The sequence below is a fragment of the Rhinoderma darwinii genome, chromosome 3 (assembly GCF_050947455.1).
Source record: "Rhinoderma darwinii isolate aRhiDar2 chromosome 3, aRhiDar2.hap1, whole genome shotgun sequence".
NCBI classification, from domain to species: domain Eukaryota; kingdom Metazoa; phylum Chordata; class Amphibia; order Anura; family Rhinodermatidae; genus Rhinoderma; species Rhinoderma darwinii.
Genome location: NC_134689.1, coordinates 378,775,929 through 378,799,286, shown reverse-complemented (window position 1 = coordinate 378,799,286; position 23,358 = coordinate 378,775,929).

Below are 23,358 nucleotides of genomic sequence, written 5' to 3'. Positions count from 1 at the left end.
AAATTAAAGAGGCCACACACAGCCCCCCTTGTAGATAGTGCCACACACAGCCCCTCTCTTGTAGATAGTGCCACACACAGCCCCTCTCTTGTAGATAGCGCACACACAGCCCCCCTTGTAAATAGCTCCACACAGCCCCCCTTGTAGATAGTGCCACACACAGCCCGCTTCCCCCCTAGTAGATAGCGCCACACTCCCCCCCTTGTAGATAGTGCCACACACAGCCCGCTTCTCCCTAGTAGATAGCGGCACACTCCCCCCTTGTAGATAGTGCCACACACAGCCCGCTGCCCCTTTGTAAATAGCGCCACATTCCCCCCTTTTAAATAGCGCCACACTCCCCCCCTTGTACTTAGCGCCACACTGTGAACAGAACGGTGAGCGGAGTTCCTTCTGACTAGGGTTGGTGACAGCCAGTGCCGGTCTTAGCTTGGATGGCGCCCTGTGCGGGACTCTCTATTGCCGCCCCCTACACAAACCAAAAATTAACCACATATATGGACATGCTGGAACATATATACTGTACATACATAAAGACAGATATTTAGACATAAAGGCAAATATACATACACACATTCTGGAATACATACATACAGGAAAATATATAGACTTACAGACACATATATGCACACACACCGGCAGATAAATACATAGACAGGGGCATATACAAATACATAAAAGGCACATATATACAAGCACAAAGACACATTCACAAACAGACCCATATATACGCACACAGGCACATATATATATATATACACACACACAGTACAGATAATGCAGTAGATGTTACCTGCAGTCCTATGTAACAACACAGATAACACAGTGATAACTCTCTGAGTACAAAATATTGTTGTAGATTTCATATGCAGTCTTATGTAACACCACAGATAACACACAGTAATAACTGAGTACAGATAATGTAGTAGGGTTACCTGCAGTCCTATGTAAGACCACAGATAACACACAGTAATAACTGAGTACAGATAATTAATAACTCTCTGATTACCGATGATGTGGTAGATGTTGCCTGCAGTCCTATGTAACAACACCTATAACACAGTGATAACTCTGAGTACAGATAGTAGTGTTACATGCAGTCCTATGTACCGTCACAGATAACACAGTGATAACTCTGAGTACAGATAATGTAGTTATGTCACCTGCAGTCATATGTAACACCACAGATAACACACAGTGATAACTCTCTGATTACCGATAATGTGGTAGATGTTGCCTGCAGTCTTATGTAACACTACAGATAACACAGTGATAACTCTCTGATTACAGATAATGTGGTAGATGTTGCTTGCAGTCCTATGTAACACCACAGGTAACACACAGTGATAACTCTCTGAGTACAGATAATGTAGTAGTGTTACCTGCAGTCCTATGTAACATCACAGATAACACAGTGATAACTCTGAGTACAGATAATGTAGTAGATGTAAGAGACAAAACACATGCAGAGACATGCAGAGACACACACACACACACACACACACTGTAACATATACACATACAAACACAGAGACACACACTGTATACCCACTACACACACATATACACACAGACACTCACCATGTCTCCTTGCTGACAGGTCAGGACGGGATGTGGGCGGAGCTTCCTCCTCTGCTTCTCGGCTGTTATTTACTCTGTGTGTGTAACAGCAGAGCACAGAGTAGAGGCAGAGCCCAGTGGCGCCCCCTACATGCTTGAAGGGTGCAGCACGGGAGTGGACCAGTCCCCTGACCTTAGTCATCTGACCTCATGTCACTGACGTGAGGTCAGGTGACAGGTAAGGTGCCTGGACTGGTCCACTCCCTGGCCGTCACAGACCCCAGTCAGAACGCCGCTGCGTGATTTCCTGGCTCTTCCTAAAGCTGCTGCAGGTGTCCGACATACAGGGCGCCTATCAGCAGCGATCGGCTGCTCTGCGGCGCCCCCCCTTCCCTAGTTGCGCCCGTGGCACATGCCCTGCCTGCCCCCTCTAGCTACGCCCCTGCTGCAGATACTACCAGGTCGCTACCCCTGGTACCGGGGGAGTATCTGTTTGTCAAATAGACAAGAAATAGGGTATACCTAGATGGTACCTTGAAGGAAGGAAGCTAGGTTGTACCAATATTGCTCAGGCACCTGGTGGATAGTGAAGGTGCCTTAAAGAGTCCTGGGGCAACAGGGATTGGTGAGTCACTTGAATTTCGTGCGCGCTGGCACTTTAAGAGGTCAACAGGGTGCACGCAATGTGAACAGTGCGGCCACGAGCGGAGGATATTAGCAGATGACGGCGGCCTGGGGGATGGACAGTCCACCGGAGAAGGTACGAGACGCGTCGGTTGGAATCGCCGACAGAAGCATGACCCGCCGCCAGGTTTACAATGTCCTACAGGCAGTGAACTCTATCGTTCATTGTTTGAATCCTCCTACTGCATTCACTACGGTTGCTCCTCCTACTGCTCCTCCTGTCAGTGCTGACTCCAGAACCTCTCTGCCACTACCACCTCGCTACGACAGGGATGCGAATGCTTACAGAGGTTTTATTAACCAATGCCAGATCCACTTCAGGCTGAACGCAAGGTTGTTCCCCTCCGACGAGACCAAGATCACTTTCATCATCTCCCTCCTTACTGGCAAGGCCCTGGTATTGGCAAATCCTATCTGGGAATGTGAGAGTCCAGAGATTTCCAATTTGTGGTTGTTATCACAAACTTTCTGTACAGTTTTCGAGGAACCTGGTTGTCATCTTCCGCAGCTGCATCTCTTCTGACCCTCCATCGGGCAAAACCATGGTTGGTAATATGCTATCCGGTTCCACATCCTGGCAACGGAACTTGTCTGGAACAATAAGGCCTTAGTTGCTAACTTCTGGCAGGGACTGTCTCTGCAAATAAAAAGTGCCGCTCGTGACTTCCCATTCTCCCTGGATGCACTCATTCTGTTGGCAACCTGGATCAACATGAGAATCCAGGGACGGCCCCAGGAGGCTCGCCATGACAAAAAGTACCCTAAACTCCCACCCAAGTTCCAGCGACCCCTGTTGCTCTCTTCTGTTGTCCCACCAGAAGAACCTATGCAAATGGACCGACTCAAATTGTCCGTCCAGGTAAAACAGTGTAGATGCACATCTGGACTGCGTTTGTATTGCCGCCTCGGAGGCCATTTTGTGCGTCAATATCGACAAAAGCTGGAAAACTCAAGCGCCTAGGTTGGTTGGAGACACAAACCTAGGTGGAACTACACCAACTGCGAAATCCTCTCCCAAAAACTGTCCATTTCAGTGACCATTGTTTCCAATGAAAAAATCACATAACGTCCCTGCTTATCTGGATGAGAGAGCTGCTGCAAACTTTATTCAGCAGGATCTAGTAGATAGTCTCCAATTGCTCACGGTTCCTCTAGAGAGACACCTGGCAGTCACCTCTGTGAATGGACAACCTCTGCCCGATCCTATATTGTTCATGACATTACTGCTGAGACTTCAAGTCGGCATACTCCATGTCCTGCCTAAAGCTGTCAACCCTATTTTGCTGGGCCTGTCTTGGCTTAGTTTCCATGTTCCGGTCCTTGACTGGAACTCCGGAGAGGTCCTCCAATGGGGCCCCAAGTGTCTCCACTGCTGCCTAACACAGGTTTGTCCAATCCAGTCTCCTCTGCCTCAGTCTCTCTCTGGACTACCCACACACTATGCCGGCTTTGCAGACGTCTTCTGTAAAAAGGAAGCAGAGGTCCTTCCTCCTTATCGTCCCTACAATTTCCCTATAGAACTGCCCCCAGACGTTTCACCTCCTCGTGGATGGGTATATCCTCTCTTCTTGCCAGAGACCCAGGCCAGGTCGGCTTATGTCAAGGAGAACCTTGAGAGGGGATTCATTCAGAAGTCTTCTTCTCCGGCCGGAGCCAGGTTCTTTTTTGTGAAAAAAAATAGATGGATCTCTTCGACCCTGTATTGATTTACTGTGTTCTTAACCAAATCATGGTTAAGAACTAGAATCTTTGATCGCATTCATGGAGGCAAGATTTTTACCAAGCTGGACATACGTGGGACTTACAACTTGATCCGGATCCGTCAGGGTGACAAGTGGAAGAGTGCATTCAACACTCGAGATGGACACTACGTGTATCTTGTGATGCCTTTTGGCCTGTGTAACGCTCCAGTGGTGTTTCAGGAACTTGTGAACGCCATCTTCCGGGATCTCCTCTATGTCTGCGTGGTAGTGTATTTGGATGACATCCTGATTTACTCAACAGATCTGACAACGCATCAGAAGCATGTCCGCGAAGTCCTGTTGCGGCTAAGGGAGGATTGCCTTTATGCTAAACTAGAAAAGCGCATATTTCAGAAGAATTCTCTGCCTTTCCTGGGCTCCATTGTCTTCGATCGTGGACTAAAGATGGATCCCAAGAAGATTAAATCTGTCTTAGAGTGACCACGTCCTCAGGGTGTTCGGGCCATAGAGCAATTTCTGTGATTCTCAAATTTGTACCGGTAGTATATCCCAAAGTTCTCGTCGCTGACTACTCCAATCTCTGCCCTTACTAAGAAGAGGGTGAATGCCAAAGTGTGGACCCCAAAGGCAGATCTGCATTTATCAGTCTCAAGAGTGCCTTCACTTCTGTCTCAATTCTTCATCATCCTGACATATCTTGACAGTTGTCTTTAGAGGTTGACGCTTCTTTTATTAGAGCAGGTGCAGTTTTATTTTAGAGAAACTCCAAGGGTAAGGCAGTGGTGTGTGGCTACTACTCGAGACTATTCTCTCCTGCAGAGCACAATTACTCCATTGGGGATTGGGAGTTACTGGCCATCAAGTTGACCTTGGAGGAATGGAGACATTTGCTGGAGGGCGCCATACATCCTATTGTCATCTTTACGTACCACAAGAATCTTAACTATCTTCAGTCTGCACAACAATTAAATCCTCGTCAAGCCAGGTGGTCACTGTTCTTCGCCAGTTTCCAGTTTGTGCTTCACTTCCGTCCCGCTGACAAGAATGTTAGGGCCGATGCTCTGTCTCAGTCGTTTGAGACAAAGGACTCTGAAGAGACTCCTCAATATATTACAGATCCTTCCACAGTTATTTCTGTCAATCCTCTTTAAATTAGAGACATTTGCCCTGGGAAGACCTTTGTTTGTCTTGTAGACAGGAAAAAAAAAATCTCCACTGGGGACACAGTTCCAAACTGGCTGGGCACTCTGGCGTCCATAAAATTCGTGACCTAATTGCACGCCAATACTGGTGGCCCATGCTGCCTAAGGATGTTGCAGACTTTGTCTCCTCCTGTACTATCTGTGCCTCTAATAAATCTGCTCATTCCAGACCTGCAGGTCTGGTCCAACCCCTGCCGGTGTCCGATGCTCCCTGGCAACATATTGCAATGGACTTTATTACTGACCTTCTTCCTTTGGCTGGATGCACTACTGTCTGGGTAGTGGTAGACATTTCATCCCACTAACTGGTCTCCCCTCAGCTCCTCATTTATCTAATCTCTTCACACAACATACGTATCTTCCGTCTGCACGGATTGCCTCTCCATATCGTGTCTGTTCGGGGGGTAAAATTCACTTAAAAAATACTAGAGAGCCCTCTGTAAACTCCTTGATGTAAATTTGGACTTTTCCTCTGCCTATCATCCTCAGTCTAATGGCCAGGTCGAGAGAATTAACCAAATATTGGAGCATTACCATTGTCATTTCATTTCTGTTCAGCATGACAACTGAGTGCAGCTTCCTTCCTTGGGGTGAGTTCTCCTACAACAACCACACAATTGAATCTACCGCCTCGACTCCATTCTTCATTGTTTACAGCCAACATCCACGTGTTCCTCTTCCAGTTCCTGCTACGTCTCAAGTACCCGCAGCTAACTCTGCATTTGGAGACTTTCTTCACATCTGGTAGCAGACCAGGTCCTCTATTCTACTGGCGATCGACTGCATGAAGAGGAATGCTAATAGAAGAAGAAGAGAACCTCCTCAGTTTCCCCCTGGAACCAAAGTCTGGTTATCTTCTAAAACATCCGCTTAAAAATTCTACAAATTTTCTCCCAGGTTCCTCTGACTTTTTCAAGTTTTGCAACAAATAAACCCTGTGTCCTATAAACTTTGGCTGCCTTCTACCCTCGAATCCCCAACTCATTTCATGTATCCCTCCTGAAACCGGTGGTTCTGAACCGCTAAAGTAAGCTTCCTCGTTCTGCAGTTGCTCCCAGCGGTTCTTCTCACATCTATTGAGGTGAAAGAGAAGGAAAATCTTAGTTCCAGTGAAAGAAAATATTAATGCTTCAGCATACCAACACATTTTGGACAAGTGTATGCTTCCCATTTTGTGGGAACAGTTTGAGAAAGGTAGGGTTGGGGGAGTTTGGTATGTAACACTGGATTAGTATAGTGTTCGAAAGTGAATACACAGTTTACATTGACAAGAAAGATAATAACTAAATCTTCTAGAGGACGATTCAGTTTTCACATTAGACCATTGATTAAAGTTTGACTAATCAGCCATAACTGACCTGCTGTGGTTTTTACCCTGACATTTACATATTACACGCCTACTGCTCCCACAAAAAGAATTTCATTAAATCTAGTAACTTCCACCAGTATGAGTAGTAGGTCTCTCCCAAAATCTGTGTGACCACCTAAATAATTTAGGGTGATGGGTACAAGCTTTAACCTACAACCAAATGCCACATCCGCAGGGAGTCAATATCGCATACCACCAGAAATGGTAGTTGACCAAGCAGTTGCATTTCATGGCACAGCAAATGATAGCAGTTCAACAGCTCCACAAACTACAATAAAAGGCCCTAATCTTAGGACTCGATCACACAAGCCTATGAGAGGTCTGTCATCCAACTTAATTAAAAAAATTAAAAAAAACGGAAATGGATCTAAAGGTGGCAAAATGACTTCGACTGTATGCTTGTTTAACCGACAGTTAGTCCCATTGACTCACACTTTGCTTTTTCCCAGAATGTATGTGTTTACAATGACGAAAAGGGAATAAGCTGCTGCCAGACACCTGTGGTAGTGGCTTATCTTCCATGAAAAAAAAAGATCGGGCATGTTGAAATCCAACATGAACGAGCCTTCTTTTTCCCAGCATCTGCCGTGGTGGGAGAGTCAGGAAACCTCCGTGCACATTAGATGGTCGGTCTGTTCCACCGGAATCTACAGGTTCAGTTGATGCTCGCCTATTGTGTATGGGGACCTTTACTTCAGAAGAAAGGAAGAGGTTGGATTGCTGGGATCCATGAACGGAAAGTGGACCTCTCAGACCAGTGATTCCCAACCATCATACCATGGTGGAACAACTGAAAAAAAGTATTCTTCTAGTGAACCTCTACCCCCTGTCCTAACCTCAAATAAATGAGGGCCTTGGTGAAGCATTCTATAATTCTATATTCTGGCCGAGATTTTCCAACTGCTTTGGTCTGCCCCATGCAAGCATCTTTGAGCACACTGAAATGATTTAGCCATCCCTACTATAACATTTAAAGCTCTTATTCCTGCTGTCTTCTGGGGAACTCCTGACCAAGTTTCAAGGATAACAGGTGGGAAAACATGGACTTTAGAATGAACAAGTCCTTATTCTGAAGTATTTATTCCGAATCATACCCAGTTAAGCTTCATTTTTTACAATCTTCAGTTGTTTTCTTCCAGTCTTGTTTATCGCCCCGTGGAGATTTTACAGGTTCGTGGCAGATTTAATGAGCCTCTTAATGATTAGGTTTGTAGATTGTAATTACAAGTATCAAGTGAAACATAGCAGACCTCAGAGATAAGATTGTGTACACCAGAGGCCAAGGTTGGGACTTTGGCCACAAGAGAGAACAATATTGGAGCTCTATGGAGCAATCACATCATTATTAATTTTACTTATTTTTCATTGAAGATGACAAAGAAAAACAGCGAAGACTCTGTTCACATTAGAATCTCTCTGCAGTTCTAACACTCCTGGATTGTATGCTGACATCACTTGGAAGCAGGATCTGGGTACGTGGACCACTATATCTCTATCATCTGGACTTCTATATCAATGTTCTCTCTTAGTCTTTACAACTGCTGAGTAGAACAGTTTGGGATCTGGACAAAGTTCTCTACAAATCCTCACATGAGACTGCTGCATGCATTATTTTGAATTTGGCACAATTCCTGCCATTATCACATACTTCTAGTATGCGCACCTTCCACGGTCCCCCCGCTCACTAATTTTTAAAGCCTGCACACTGTCACGGGCGGATGCAGTGGCATTGCTAGCACCAAATGGGTCCCCAGTGCTAGCGACAGGCCCATTTACTTGTATCTGCGTCCTCGGGAAGCAGATACAAATGAATACTATAGGCTGCAGACCACGTTAGGCCTGCAGCCTAGAAGGCACTGAGAATACTCCCTGCGCAGGCTGGCGTGATGACGTCACTGCATCACGCTGGTCTGCGCATGCGTTCCACCCGCAAGGCAGTGCCGCGCTCCATCCGTCGTGGGAAGGGGGCAAGGTATGTACAATATTATTTTTTAGGGGGTCACTATATACACCGGCAGGATTGCTATATACCACTATATACATGGGAGGATTGCATATAGACGGGGGGAGCTGTGTAGCACTATATACAAGAGAGGGGGGGCTGTGTAGCACTATATACATGGGGGGCTGTATGGCACTATATACACAGGGGGAGCTGTGTTGCACTATATACAAGAGAGGGGGCTGTTTGGCACTATATACAAGAGGGGGCTATGTGGCAGTATATACAAGGGGGTGCTGTGTGGCAGTATATACAAGAGGGGCTGTTTGGCACTATATACAAGGGGGGTCTCTGTGGCACTATATTCAAGGGGGACTGTGTGGCACTATTTACAAGAGGGGGAGGGCTGTGTGGTGCTATCTACAGGGGGCAGCGTGTGGCGCTATCTACAGGGGGTGGCACTATCTACAGGGGGTCTGTGTGTGGCACTATCTACAGGGAGCTGTGAGTGGCGCTATCTATAGGGGGCTATGTGTCGCTATCTATAGGTAGGGCCATACCACCCAACCGTCCCGGATTCAGCAGGACAGTCCCGGACTCTGGGAGGTGTCCCGCTGTCCCAGGTGGCCAGGGGTATGTCCCGCAGATAGGGTTGAAGCCAATTCTGAAGCAGGGAACCATCAGCTCCCTGCTTCAGAATTAACTCAGAATGGAGGAGCAGAGTGAGCTCCTCCGCTCGCTGAGGACTCCCCGGGCACTATTTTAAGCGCTGTGTTCGGAGAAGTCCTTGACGTTACAGTCCATATATGTCCAGTGACGTCAGTGGCTACTCCTTGAGTGGAATCCCCGTTGCCGACTCTGGCCGGGATATCCACTCCAGGAGGAGCCCCTGACGTCAATGTCCATAAATGGACAGTGACCTCAGGGGTTTTCTCTAGGAGCGGAATCCCCGGCCAGATCATCGACTACGCTACTGATTCCGTCAAAACGACAGAACCCTTGCACAACGGATACAAACGGAAACCATTGGCACCGGATCCGTCACCATTGAAATAAATGGAAATCAATGGTAATGGAAATGGTTTCCGTTTGTGTCAGTCAGGGTCCCATTCCGACGGAAAGCTCTGATGGAACGTCAGAACAGGAACCTGTCGCAGATGTGAACGAAGCCTAAGCTTGGTTCTGTTATCAGGTCTATGTAGTAAGCTTGGTTCTATAATCAGCACTATGTAGTAAGCTTGTTTTTTTATCAGCACTATGAAGTAAGCTTGGTTCTGTTATCAGCACTATGTAGTAAGCTTGGTTCTGTTATCAGCACTATGTAGTAAGCTTGGTTCTGTTATCAGCACTATGTAGTAAGCTTGGGTCTGTTATCAGCACTATGTAGTAAACTTGGTTCTGTTATCAGCACTATATAGTAAGCTTGGTTCTGTTATCAGCACTATGTAGTGAGCTTGGTTCCTTTAATCAGCACTATATAGTAAGCTTGGTTCTGTAATCAGCTCTATGTAGTAAGCTTGGTTCTGTTATCAGATCTATGTAGTAAGCTTGGTTCTATAATCAGCACTATGTAGTAAGCTTGTTTTTTTATCAGCACTATGAAGTAAGCTTGGTTCTGTTATCAGCACTATGTAGTAAGCTTGGTTCTGTTATCAGCACTATGTAGTAAGCTTGGTTCTGTTATCAGCACTATGTAGTAAGCTTGGTTCTGTTATCAGCACTATGTAGTAAACTTGGTTCTGTTATCAGCACTATGTAGTAAGCTTGGTTCTGTTATCAGCACTATGTAGTGAGCTTGGTTCCTTTAATCAGCACTATATAGTAAGCTTGGTTCTGTAATCAGTTCTATGTAGTAAGCTTGGTTCTGTTATCAGTTCTATGCAGTAAGCTTGGTTCTTTTATCAGCACTATGTAGTAAGCTTGGTTCTGTTATCAGCACTATATAGTAAGTGTAGCGTACATGGCCACGGGCCATTGGGTTTACTCACCTCCCGACGCCCGCAGCCATGGATCCGTGAGCACTGGTCCCCATCTCCTTCCTAGGAGACACCAGCGCTCACTTCCACTTCGGTCTGCTGTGTCCCGTAGGAAATCATCATCATCAACTGCCCATGATTTCCTAGTCTATAAGAAGGCCCCAGCCCTTCTGATCCTTGCCTGAACGTTGTTAATGTATCCCAAGTCTGTCTTGCAAATGTGTTTCCTGTTCCAGTTGTTACCCGTGCCCTGTTACCTGTTCCTGTATCCCGTGCTGTGTTCTTGTTCCTGTGCCTACTAGTTGGCGTCGTGTCTACTGCACCTGCTGTTGCCTTGCCACGTCCTGTGTTTTCTGCCACGAACTGAGGGATTCGCCACGTCTGGCGCAACCTGCGGCACCTGCTGTCATCCGTCACGTCCTGTGTCATCTGCCACGTCCGGAGGGATTCGCCACGTCTGGCGCAACCTGCGACACCTGCTGTCATCCGCCACGTCTGACGTTACTTGCTGCAACCACCTCCATCCGTGCCAGAGTTGCGGCCATTGTCTGGACTATCCAGATACCCTTGTGCGGGACTTTGTATTCTGGGGTTCCTGTTGTTTGGCCAGCTGCCTCCCTGCTACGGCGGTGCGGCCTAGTGGGTCCACATACCCATAAACCGTGACAGTACGCTCAGGCCATGGACCCCACTAGTCAACCTGAGACCTTGATGACACAAGCCATGCTGACCGAGATGGAGGATCTCCAGTCACGGCAAGACCAACTCCTCCTGTCGGTGAACGCCATTGCCAGTCGGCTGGTTGTTCCAACTACAGTCGTCACCACACCCTTTCCTGCTGTTCCTACTGCTACACTTCCTGTCTGTACCAGTACCGACCCCCTATGCTTCTTGCCACTACCCCCACGCTATGACGGAGACCTGAGGTCCTGCAGGGAATTTTTGAATCAGTGCCTGATCCACTTCAGACTTCATGCCAGGTCCTTCTCTTCAGATGATGTCAGGATTGCCTTCATCATCTCTCTCCTTACTCGCAAAGCCCTGGCATTGGCTAATCCTCTGTGGGAACATCAGGGACCAGAGACCCGTGACTTGCAATGCTTCTTACGGACCTTCCGCTCGATTTTTGAGGAACCTGGGAGAGTTTCTTCGGCTGCTGTACCCCTGCTGACTCTATACCAGGGAAACCTCTCCATGGGCGAGTATGCTATTCATTTCCGTATCCTGGCTGCTGAGTTAACCAGGAACAACAAGGCTTTGGTGGCCACATTCTGGCAGGGACTGTCTTCAGGGATTAAGGATGAGCTGGCTGCTTGCGATCTGCCATCTACTCTGGACGATCTTATCCTACTCGCCACCCGGGTTGACATGAGGATCCGGGAACATTCCCAAGAGGTTCTCCGGGAGAGAGAACTTCCTAGGCTGGATTCTACTTTCCAGCAATCCTCCTCAGTCGTCCCACCAGAGGATCATGTGCAGAGTAACCAAGCCAAATTGTCTATCCAGGAGAAACAACGCAGACGCACTTCTGGACTTTGTCTGTATTGCGGACTCGGAGGCCATATTGTGCGTCTGTGTCCCCAGAGGCCAGAGAGACCCCATTGCCTAGGATTGGTTGGAGAGACAACCCTAGGTGGAATGGTACCTAATAGAGCATTCTGTTCCAAGCTGACTATTCCTGTGACCCTAGTATCCAGCGAGAGGAAGCATCGGGTTTCTGCCTATCTTGACTCTGGGTCTTCGGCAAACTTCATTCAAAAGGAGCTAGTGGATAATATTCAGTTGTCCACAGTTTCCCTGGAGACATCTTTGGCTGTTGCCTCGGTGAATGGACTGCCTCTGCCTGATCCCATCGTTTCCAAAACCAAGCCGTTGAAGCTCCAGGTTGGAGTCCTTCATTTTGAACTGATTTCTTTCCTTGTTTTGCCCAAGGCCATCAATCCTGTTCTGCTGGGCCTGCCTTGGCTTCGACTACATACCCCAGTCCTGGACTGGAATTCTGGAGAGGTTCTCCAATGGGGCTCCAAATGCCTTGGTCATTGTCTCTTGCAGATCAATCCTGTCCAGCCTCCTCAGCCTCAGTCATTGGCGGGACCCCCCCCCCCAGTTTGCAGATGTTTTCAGCAAAAGGGAGGCTGAGACCCTGCCTCCACGTCGGACTTATGACTGCCCCATTGAACTGGTTCCTTATACCTCTCTCCCTCATGTCCGAGTATATTCTCTCTCCTTGCCAGAGTCTCTATCCATGTCAGCCTATATCAAGGAGAATTTGGAGAGGGGTTTCATACGAAAGTCTTCCTCCCCGGCCGGGGCTTGATTCTTCTTCGTTAAAAAGAAAGACGGATCCCTTCGACCCTGCATTGACTACCATGGTCTCAACCAGATCACGGTGAAGAACAAATACCTGTTGCCACTTATATCTGAGCTGTTTGATCTCATACGAGGAGCCTAAAATTTTTCGAAGCTAGACCTGCGGGGGGCTTATAACCTAGTCCGGATTCACTGGGGTGACGAATGGAAGACAGCATTTAACACCCGGGACGGGCACTACTAATACCTAGTGATGCCCTTCGGACTGTATAACGCTCCCGCAGTGTTTCAGGAGTTCGTTAATGATATCTTCCGAGATCTTCTCTATGTCTGTGTTGTTGTTTATCTTGATGATATTTTGATTTTCTCCCCAGATCCGATGACTCATCGGAGGCATGTCCGTCAAGTTCTACTACGATTAAGGGAGAATAGTTTATACGCCAAGCTGGAGAAGTGCGTCTTTGAGAGGAGTTCTCTGTGCTTCCTGGGTTACATCATCTTGGATCAAGGTCTCAAGATGGATTCTGAGAAAGTGAGAGCTGTCCTGGAGAGGCCACGTCCTCAGGGCCTGAGTGCCATACAGCGGTTCCTGGGATTCGCCAATTTCTACCGGCAGTTTATTCCAAACTTCTTATGTCTGATGGCTCCCATCTCTACCCTTATCAAGAAGGGTGTGAACGCCAAGGTGTGGACTCCAGAGGCAGAGTCCGCATTTATTAGCCTAAAGAAAGCCTTCACTTCAGCGTTGATCCTTCATCATCCTGACGTATCTCGGCAGTTCTCACTGGAAGTGGACGCTTCCTCTGTTGGTGCTGGTGCACTTCTGTTCCAGAGGGGCTCCAAAGGAAAGGCAGTAGTATATGGCTACTATTCTAGACTTTTCTCTTCTGCTGAGCGCAATTACTCTATTGGAGATCGGGAGCTACTGCCCATCAAATTGGCTCTGGAGGAGTGGAGACATCTTCTAGAGGGCGCAGCTCACCCCATCCTGATCTTCACCGACCACAAGAACCTTACCTACCTTCAGTCTGCTCAACGACTGAATCCCCGTCAAGCCAGGTGGTCGCTGTTCTTCACCCGTTTCCAGTTTGTGCTCCACTACCGCCCCGCTGACAAGAATGTGAGGGCCGATGCCCTGTCCAGATCGTTTGAGACAGAAGACACGGTGGAGTTCCTTCAGACTATCATAGACCCATCCTGCATTGTCACTGCTAATCCTCTGCAGGTTAAAGGCATCCCTCCGGGGAGGACTTTTGTTCGGTTGGCAGACAGGAGAAGAATTCTCCGCTGGGGATACAGTTCTAAACTGGCTGGGCACGCTGGTGTTCGTAAAACCCGAGACCTGATTGCTCGTCACTTCTGGTGGCCCACGCTACCTAAAGATGTTCTGGACTTTGTCTCTTCTTGCACGGTGTATGCTTCTAACAAAGTTACTCACTCCAAGCCTGCCGGCCTGCTTCTACCTCTACCTGTACCCAATGCCCCCTGGCAGCACATCGCGATAGACTTTATCACAGACCTTCCCCCCTCAGCAGGATGCAACACCATCTGGGTGGTGGTGGACCAGTTCTCTAAGAGGGCACATTTTATCCCGCTGACCGGCCTACCTTCTGATCCCCGACTGGCGAGTCTCTTCATTCAACACATCTTTCGATTGCATGGCTTGCCTCTTCACATTGTATCCGACCGGGGAGTTCAGTTTACTTCAACGTTCTGGATAGCCCTCTGTAAGCTCCTGGATGGGAGATTGGACTTTTCCTCAGCCTATCACCCCCAGTACAATGGGCAAGTTGAGAGGATCAACCAGATCATGGAGAATTATCTTCCATTGGCCGAGTTCTCGTACAACAACCACACAAGTGACTCCACCACTTCCACTCCATTTCACATTGTGTCAACATCCTGGAGTCCCTCTTCCAGTGTCGACTACATCTCATGTACCCGCTGCATATGGGGACTTTCTGCAAATTTGGCAACAGACCCGGTCCTCTATTTTTCTTGCAGTCGATCGCATGAAGCGAAAAGCAGATACAAGGGGAAGAGAGCCGCCTCAGTATCTTCCGGGTACCAAAGCCTGAATGTCCTCTCAGAACATTTGTTTGAAGGTGCCTTCATACAAGTTTGCTCCCAGGTTCCTTGGCCCTTTCGAAATTCTGCAACAAATAAACCCTGTCTCCTATAAGCTGCGGCTGCCTCCTACCCTCAGAATCCCCAACTCCTTTCATGTGTCCCTCCTGAAACCTGTGGTTCTGAACTGCTACAGCAAGACTTCTAGTCCCACAGTTGCTCCCAGCGGTTCTTCTGATGTGTTCGAGGTGAGGGAGATCCTGGACTGCAAGAGGGTAGGAGGAAGGACTTTCTATTTGGTGGACTGGAGAGGGTTTGGTCCTGAGGAGAGGTCCTGGGAGCCAGAAGAGAACCTCAGTGCTCCTGCTCTTATTAAAAAATTCCTGTTCGCTCTGGTCCCAAGGAGAGGGGGCGTAAGAGGGGGGATACTGTAGCGTCCATGGCCACAGGCCATCGGGCTTACTCTCCTCCCGACGCCCGCAGCCATGGATCCGAGAGCGCTGGTCCCCATCTCCTTCCTAGGACACACCAGCGCTCACTTCCGCTCCGGTCTGATGTGTCCCGTAGGGTGTGCACTCACGCATGCACGCTCGTGCCCGGCCTTAAAGGGCCAGCGCTCCACAAGAGGAAATCATCATCATTAACTGCCCATGATTTCCTGGTCTATAAGAAGGCCACAGTCCTTCTGATCCTTGCCTGAGCGTGGTTAGTGTATCCCAAGTCTGTCTTGCAAATGGTCCCTTAGTGTTTCCAGTTCCAGTTGTTACCCATGCCGTTACCTGTTCCTGTATCCCGTGCTGTGCTTTTGTTCCTGTGCCTACTAGTTGGAGTCGTATTTACTGCACCTGCTGTGGTCTTGCCACGTCCTGTGTTATCTGCCATGTCCCGAGGGATTCGCCACGTCTGGCGCAACCTGTGGCACCTGCTGTCATCCATCACGTCCTGTGTCATCTGCCACTTCCGGAGGGATTCGCCACGTCTGGTACAACCTGGGACACCTACTGTCATCCGCCAAGTCTGGCGTTACTTGCTGCAACCACCTCCATCCGTGCCAGAGCTGCGGCCATTGTTTGGACTATCCAGGTACCCTTGTGTGGGACTTTGTATTCTGGGGTTCCTGTTTGGCCAGCTGCCTCCCTGCTACGGCGGTGCAGTCTAGTGGGTCTACGTACCCATGAACCGTGACAGTAAGCTTGGTTCTGTTATCAGCAATATATAGCAAGCTTGGGTCTGTAATCCGCTCTATGTAGTAAGCTTGGTTCTGTAATCAGTTCTATGTAGAAAGCTTGGTTCTGTGATCAGTTCTATGTAGTAAGCTTGGTTCTGTTATCAGTTCTATGAAGTAAGCTTGGCTCTGTTATCAGCTCTATGTAGTAAGCTTGGTTCTGTTATCAGTTCTATGTAGTAAGCTTGGCTCTGTTATCAGTTCTATGTAGTGCGCTTGGCTCTGTTATCAGCTCTATGTAGTAAGCTTGGTTCTGTTATCAGTTCTATGTAGTAAGCTTGGCTCTGTTATCAGCACTATATAGTAAGCTTGGGTCTGTGTTAAGCACTATGTAGTAAGCTTGGTTCTGTTATCAGCACTATGTAGTAAGCTTGGTTCTGTTATCAGTTCTATGTAGTAAGCTTGGTTCTGTTAGAATTTCTATGTAGCAAGCTTGGTTCTGTTATCAGCGCTATGTAGTAAGTTTGGTTCTGGAATCAGTGCTATGTAGGAAGCTTGGTTCAGTTATCAGTTCTATGTAGTAAGCTTGGCTCTGTTATCAGTTCTATGTAGTAAGGTTGGTTCTGTTATCAGCACTATATAGTAAGCTTGGGTCTGTAATCAGCTCTATGTAGTAAGCTTCGTTCTGTAGTCAGCGCTATGTAGTAAGCTTGGTTCTGCTATCAGCAACTATGTAGTAAGCTTGGTTCTGTTATCAGCACTATGTGGTTAGTTTTGTTCGGTTATTTGTTCTATGTAGTAAGCTTGGCTCTGTTATCAGTTCTATGTAGTAAGCTTGGTTCTGTTATCAGCTCTATGTAGTAAGCTTAGTTCTGTTATCAGTTCTATGTAGAAAGCTTGGTTCTGTTATCAGCTCTATGTAGTAAGCTTGGTTCTGTTATCAGCACTATGTAGTAAGCTGGGTTCTGTTATCAGTTCTATGTAGTAAGCTTGGTTCTGTTATCAGGTCTATGTAGTAAGCTTGGCTCTGTTATCAGTTCTATGTAGTAAGCTTGGTTATGTTATTAGTTGTATGTAGTAAGCTTGGTTCTGTTATCAGCGCCATGTAGTAAGCTGGGTTCTGTTATCAGATCTATGTAGTAAGCTTGTTTCGGTTATCAGTTCTATGTAGTAAGCTTGGTTCTGTTATCAGCGCTATGTAGTAAGATGGGTTCTGTTATCAGTTATATGTAGAAAGCTTGGTTCTGTAATCAGTTCTATGTAGAATGCTTGGTTCTGTTATCAGCGCTATGTAGTAAGCTGGGTTCTGTTATCAGTTCTATGTGGTAAGCTTGGTTCTGTAATCCACTCTATGTAGTAAGCTTGGTTCTGTAATCAGCTCTATGTAGTAAGCTTGGTTCTGTTATCAGCACTATATAGTAAGCTTGGGTCTGTAATGAGCTCTATGTAGTAAGCTTGGTTCTGTAATCAGCACTATGTAGTAAGCTTGGTTCCATTATCAGCACTATGTAGTAAGCTTGGTTTTGTAATCAGCACTATGTAGTAAGCTTGGTTCTGTTATCAGCACTATGTAGTAAGCTTGGTTCTGTTATCAGCACTATGTAGTAAGCTTGGTTCTGTTATCAGCACTATGTAGTAAGCTTGGTTCTGTGATCAGCAATATGTAGTAAGCTTGGTTCTGTTATCATTTATAGGTATTGAGCTTAGGTTATCAGTTCTATGTAGTAAGCTTGGTTCTGTTATAAGCACTATGTAGTAAGCTTGGTTCTGTTATCATTTATAGGTATTGAGCTTAGGTTTGTTATCAGTTCTATGTAGTAATCTTGGTTCTGTTATCAGCACTATGTAGTAAGCTTGGTTCTGTTATCATTTATAGGTATTGAGCTTAGGTTTGTTATCAGTTCTATGTAGTAAGCTTGGTTCTGTTATCAGCACTATGTAGTAAGCTTGGTTCTGTTATCAGTTATATGTAGTAAGCTTGGTTCTGTTATCATAGCTACTGTATGTCCTAGGCTTGGTTTTGTTGCGGTGTGTATGTGCTAGGGTTGGTTCTGTTACCATATCTATGCACTAAACCTATGCAGTACACCAAAAAACTTGGTGTACTGCATGTAGTCCTCTTCGCTCTCCGATGGCAGGACACACTAAGAAATCAGGTTCCACATTCTGAAATTAAGTGTTCAGTCTATAAGTACAATCAGTATCATCTTTATTTTTATTTTTTTGTAAATTCTTTATTTTGGTTTTCACAAACCGAAATTGTTAGGATGGGGTTGAGGTTGGATGAGGGGATGGGGTACAGAAAGCAAGGGAAAGAGTGGGGAAGGTAAAACATTACATTCAAACAAATGTATCAAAAAAACATAAACTTTAGCCTCTGCTGCTGGTTACAGTTTTGATCGTATAATATATGATATTACAAATGTTGAATCAAGTGCGTCATAGGGCACAGTCTAAGGCCTCATGCACACGACCGTAAAAACTCCCGTTATTACGGGTCGTAATTACGACCCCTAATAACGGGCTCATAGACTTCTATTGGCGACGGGTGCCTTCCCGTTTTCTCACGGGAGGGTGCCCGTGCCGTTGAAAAAGATAGAACATGTCCTATTTCAGGCCGTAATAACGGCACGGACAGTCCATAGAAGTCTATGGAGCTCTCGTAATGACGGGTGGCTACATGTGTGCACCCGTCATTACGGCAGCGTTGCTAAGCGACGTCAGTAAATAGTCACTGTCCAGGGAGCTGAAAGAGTTAACTGATCGGCAGTAACTCTTTCAGCACCCTGGACAGTGACTACCGATCAGTATAAACCTGTAAAAAATAAAAATAAAAGACGTTCATACTTACCGACAACTTCCTGCTTCCTCCAGTCCGGTCTCCCGCCCGTTGCCTTGGTGACGCGTCTCTCTCGACATCCGGCCCGACGTCCTGGATGACGTTTCAGGCCATGTGACCGCTGCAGCCAATCACAGGTCAATCACAGGCTGCAGCGGTCACATGGACTGCCGCGTCATCCAGGGATGTCGGGCTGGATGTGAAGAGAGGGACGCGTCACCAAGACAACGGCCGGGTAAGTATGAATTTCTTTAACTTTTATTACAGAAAAGGCTGTCCCTTCTCTCTATCCTGCACTGATAGAGAGAAGGGGCTGCCGATTAGTGCAGTGCTATTTTGCCGCCAAAAACGTGCTCGTAAATACGGGTGGAATACGTGTGACACCGGACCCATATTTACGAGCACGGGTTCGTAAATACTAGTGCAAAACGGGTGGAATACGTGTGACACCGGACCCGTATTTACGCCAGTATTTACGGGTGGGAAAAAATACGGTCGTGTGCATGAGGCCTAAGGGCCGTTGTTGCGTCAAAAAATCAGAGAGAGGAGTGCTTTAATTGAACCAAATTTCAATCTGGGTCTAAAGCTGTATGGTCTTGGAGATTTATCCAAATGTCCCAGGTTTTATGAAATCTATCAATATTTATTTTTCTATCTATAATATGTTAATGATCATAGTTTTCGAAAATGTTTATTACGAATAGAGGATTTAATTGTCTAAAATATTTGGCAGGGTGCTGTGCAAAACTTAGTGAGTTGCATGCCCCCCTATGTACATACTGTATTTAAGTAGTGATTCTGTATATGTATTGAAGGTGCACATATAGATGTATAAATAATAAATGTGTATTAGCTTGGTTCTTTAAGACTTCATTCACACCTGCATTCGGCTTTCTGCTGTTCTGTTCCGTCATAGAAGAAAAACAACAATGAAAGAAATCGGAAGTGCCGGATCTTTTGCATGACAGACACCAATGGTGACCAATGGATCCCATTAACTTTAATGTGTACCATTAGGTTTCTGTCAAGGTGTTTTTTTTTTCCGGTATTTTGTATCAGATTTGTGACAGGAGGCTTTTAACCGAGTCTCCATCCCAGATGATAATGAAGTCTAATTTTGTGTACATATGTACACTACCGTTCAAAAGTTTGGGGTCACCCAGACAATTTTGTGTTTTTCATGAAAACTCACACTTATATTTATCAAATGAGTTGCAAAATGACTAGAAAATATAGTCAAGACATTGACAAGGTTAGAAATAATGATTTTTATTTGAAATAATAATTTTCTCCTTCCAACTTTGCTTTCGTCAAAGAATGCTCCATTTGCAGCAATTACAGCATTGCAGACCTTTGGCATTCTAGCTGTTAATTTGCTGAGGTAATCGGGAGAAATTTCACCCCATGCTTCCAGAAGCCCCTCCCACAAGTTGGATTGGCTTGATGGGCACTTCTTGCGTACCATACGGTCAAGCTGCTCCCACAACAGCTCTATGGGGTTGAGATCTGGTGACTGCGCTGGCCACTCCGTTACAGATAGAATACCAGCTGCCTGCTTCTTCCCTAAATAGTTCTTGCATAATTTGGAGGTGTGCTTTGGGTCATTGTCCTGTTGTAGGATGAAATTGGCTCCAATCAAGCGCTGTCCACAGGGTATGGCATGGCGTTGCAAAATGGAGTGATGGCCTTCCTTATTCAAAATCCCTTTTACCTTATACAAATCTCCCACTTTACCAGCACCAAAGCAACCCCAGACCATCACATTACCTCCACCATGATGACAGATGGCGTCAGGCACTCTTCCAGCATCTTTTCAGTTGTTCTGCGTCTCACAAATGTTCTTCTGTGTGATCCAAACACCTCAAACTTCGATTCATCTGTCCATAACACTTTTTTCCAATCTTCCTCTGTCCAAAGGGGTAGTCAGGTTAGAGAGGGGTCAGACTATATTGGTGGGGGGAGAAATAGACAGTGGGGAGAGGACTAGGCAAGAAGATAAGGAGATCCTTTCGTTACAAAACAGCAGTGAAAAAAAAAAAAAGTCAAATAATCACATTTCTGATACTGAAAGTGAAACATTTAAAGGCAAGTTAAAATTAAAGTGTTTGTTCACAAATTTCAGAAGTCTAGCAAGCAAAATGGGGGAGCTGGAGGCCTTGGTACTGGAGGAAAATATAGATATAGTTGGCGTTGCTGATACATGGCTGGACTCTTCACATGACTGGGCTGTAAATCTACAGGGTTTTACACTGTTTCGGAAAGACAGGACAAATAGGAAAGGTGGTGGTGTATGTCTGTATGCGAGAAGCGATATGAAGGCGAGTGTGAATGAGACATTAGAGGGTGAAGATTGTGAGGAGGTTGAAAGCTTGTGGGTGGAATTACAAAGGGAGGTAAACACTGAACAAATTACTTTTGGTGTAATTAATAGACCCCCCCCCCAATATAACTGAGTAGATGGAAGTTCAGCTATATAAACAGATGGAGCGGGCTGCACAGGCGGTACTGTAGTGATAATGGGAGACTTTAATTACCGGGATATTAATTGGTGTCATGGTTCGGCTTCAACTGCAAAGGGGAGACATTTCCTCAACCTGTTGCAGGACAATTTTATGGGCCAGTTTGTGGAAGACCTGACTAGAGGTGAAGCTCTGTTGGATCTGGTCATTTCTAATAATGCAGATCTTGTTGGGAATGTCAATGTTCGTGAAAACCTCGGTAACAGTTATCGCAATATAGTTATATTTTACCTATACTGTAAAATACAAACGCAGGCTGGGAGGGCAAAAACACTTAATTTTTAGAAGGCCAATTTCCCCAAGATGAGGGCTGCAATTCAGGATATAGACTGGGAAGAACTAATGTCAAATAATGGTACAAATGATAAATGGGAGATTTTCAAATCTACTTTGGGTAATTATACTGCAAAATGTATTCCTATAGGTAACAAGTATAAACGACTAAAATTAAATCCCACATGGCTTACACCTTCTGTAAAAAGGGCAATACATGACAAAAAAAGGGCATTTGAAAAATACAAATCTGAGGGTACAGCTGTACCCTTTGTAAAATATAAAGAGCTTAATAAAATCTGTAAAAAGGTAATAAAATCAGCAAAAATACAAAATGAAAGGCAGGTGGCCAAGGATAGTAAAACAAATCCCCAAAAATTCTTCAAGCATATAAATGCAAAAAAGCCAAGGTCTGAACATGTAGGACCACTAGATAGTGGTAATGGGGAGTTGGTCACAGGGGATCAAGAGAAGGCAGAGTTACTAAATGGGTTCTTCCGCTCTGTATATACAACAGAAGAAAGAGCAGCTGAGCTAGCCGCTTCCAGTGCTGTTAATATATCAGTTGATATACTGAATTGGATGAATGTAGATATGGTGCAGGCTAAATTAAATAAAACAAACATACACAAGGCCCCGGGACCAGATGGGTTACACCCTAGAGTTCTTAAGGAGCTTAGTTCAGTTATTTCTGTCCCCCTCTTCATAATATTTAGAGATTCTCTCGTGACTGGTATGGTGCCAAGAGACTGGCGCAGGGCAAATGTGGTGCCTATTTTCAAAAAGGGCTCTAGGTCTTCGCCGGGTAATTATAGACCAGTAAGCTTAACATCCATTGTGGGGAAAATGTTTGAGGGGCTATTGAGGGACTATATACAGAATTATGTGACAATAAATAGTATTATAAGTGACAGCCAGCACGGTTTTACTAAGGACAGAAGCTGTCAAACCAACCTGATTTGTTTTTATGAAGAGGTGAGCAGAAGCCTAGATAGAGGGGCCGCTGTGAATATAGTGTTTTTGGACTTTGCAAAGGCATTTGACACAGTCCCCCATAGACGTCTAATGGGTAAATTAAGGACTATAGGTTTAAAAAGTATAGTTTGTAATTGGATTGAGAATTGGCTCAAGGACCGTATCCAGAGAATTGTGGTCAATGATTCCTACTCTGAATGGTCCCCGGTTATAAGTGGTGTACCCCAGGGTTCAGTGCTGGGACCACTATTATTCAACTTATTTATTAATGATATAGAGGATGGGATTAATAGCACTATTTCTATTTTTGCAGATGACACCAAGCTATGTAATATAGTTCAGTCTATGGAAGATGTTCGTGAATTGCAAGCGGATCTAAACAAACTGAGTGTTTGGGCGTCCACTTGGCAGATGAAGTTTAATGTAGATAAATGTAAAGTTATGCACCTGGGTGCGAACAACCTGCAGGCATCATATGTCCTAGGAGGCGCTACACTCGGGGAGTCACTTGTTGAGAAGGATCTGGGTGTACTTGTAAATCATAAACTCAATAACAGCATGCAGTGTCAATCAGCTGCTTCAAAGGCCAGCAAGATATTGTCGTGTATTAAAAGAGGCATGGACTCGCGGGACAGGGATGTAATATTACCACTTTACAAAGCATTAGTGAGGCCTCATCTAGAATATGCGGTTCAGTTCTGGGCTCCAGTTCATAGAAAAGATGCCCTGGAGTTGGAAAAAATACAAAGAAGAGCAACGAAGCTAATAAGGGGC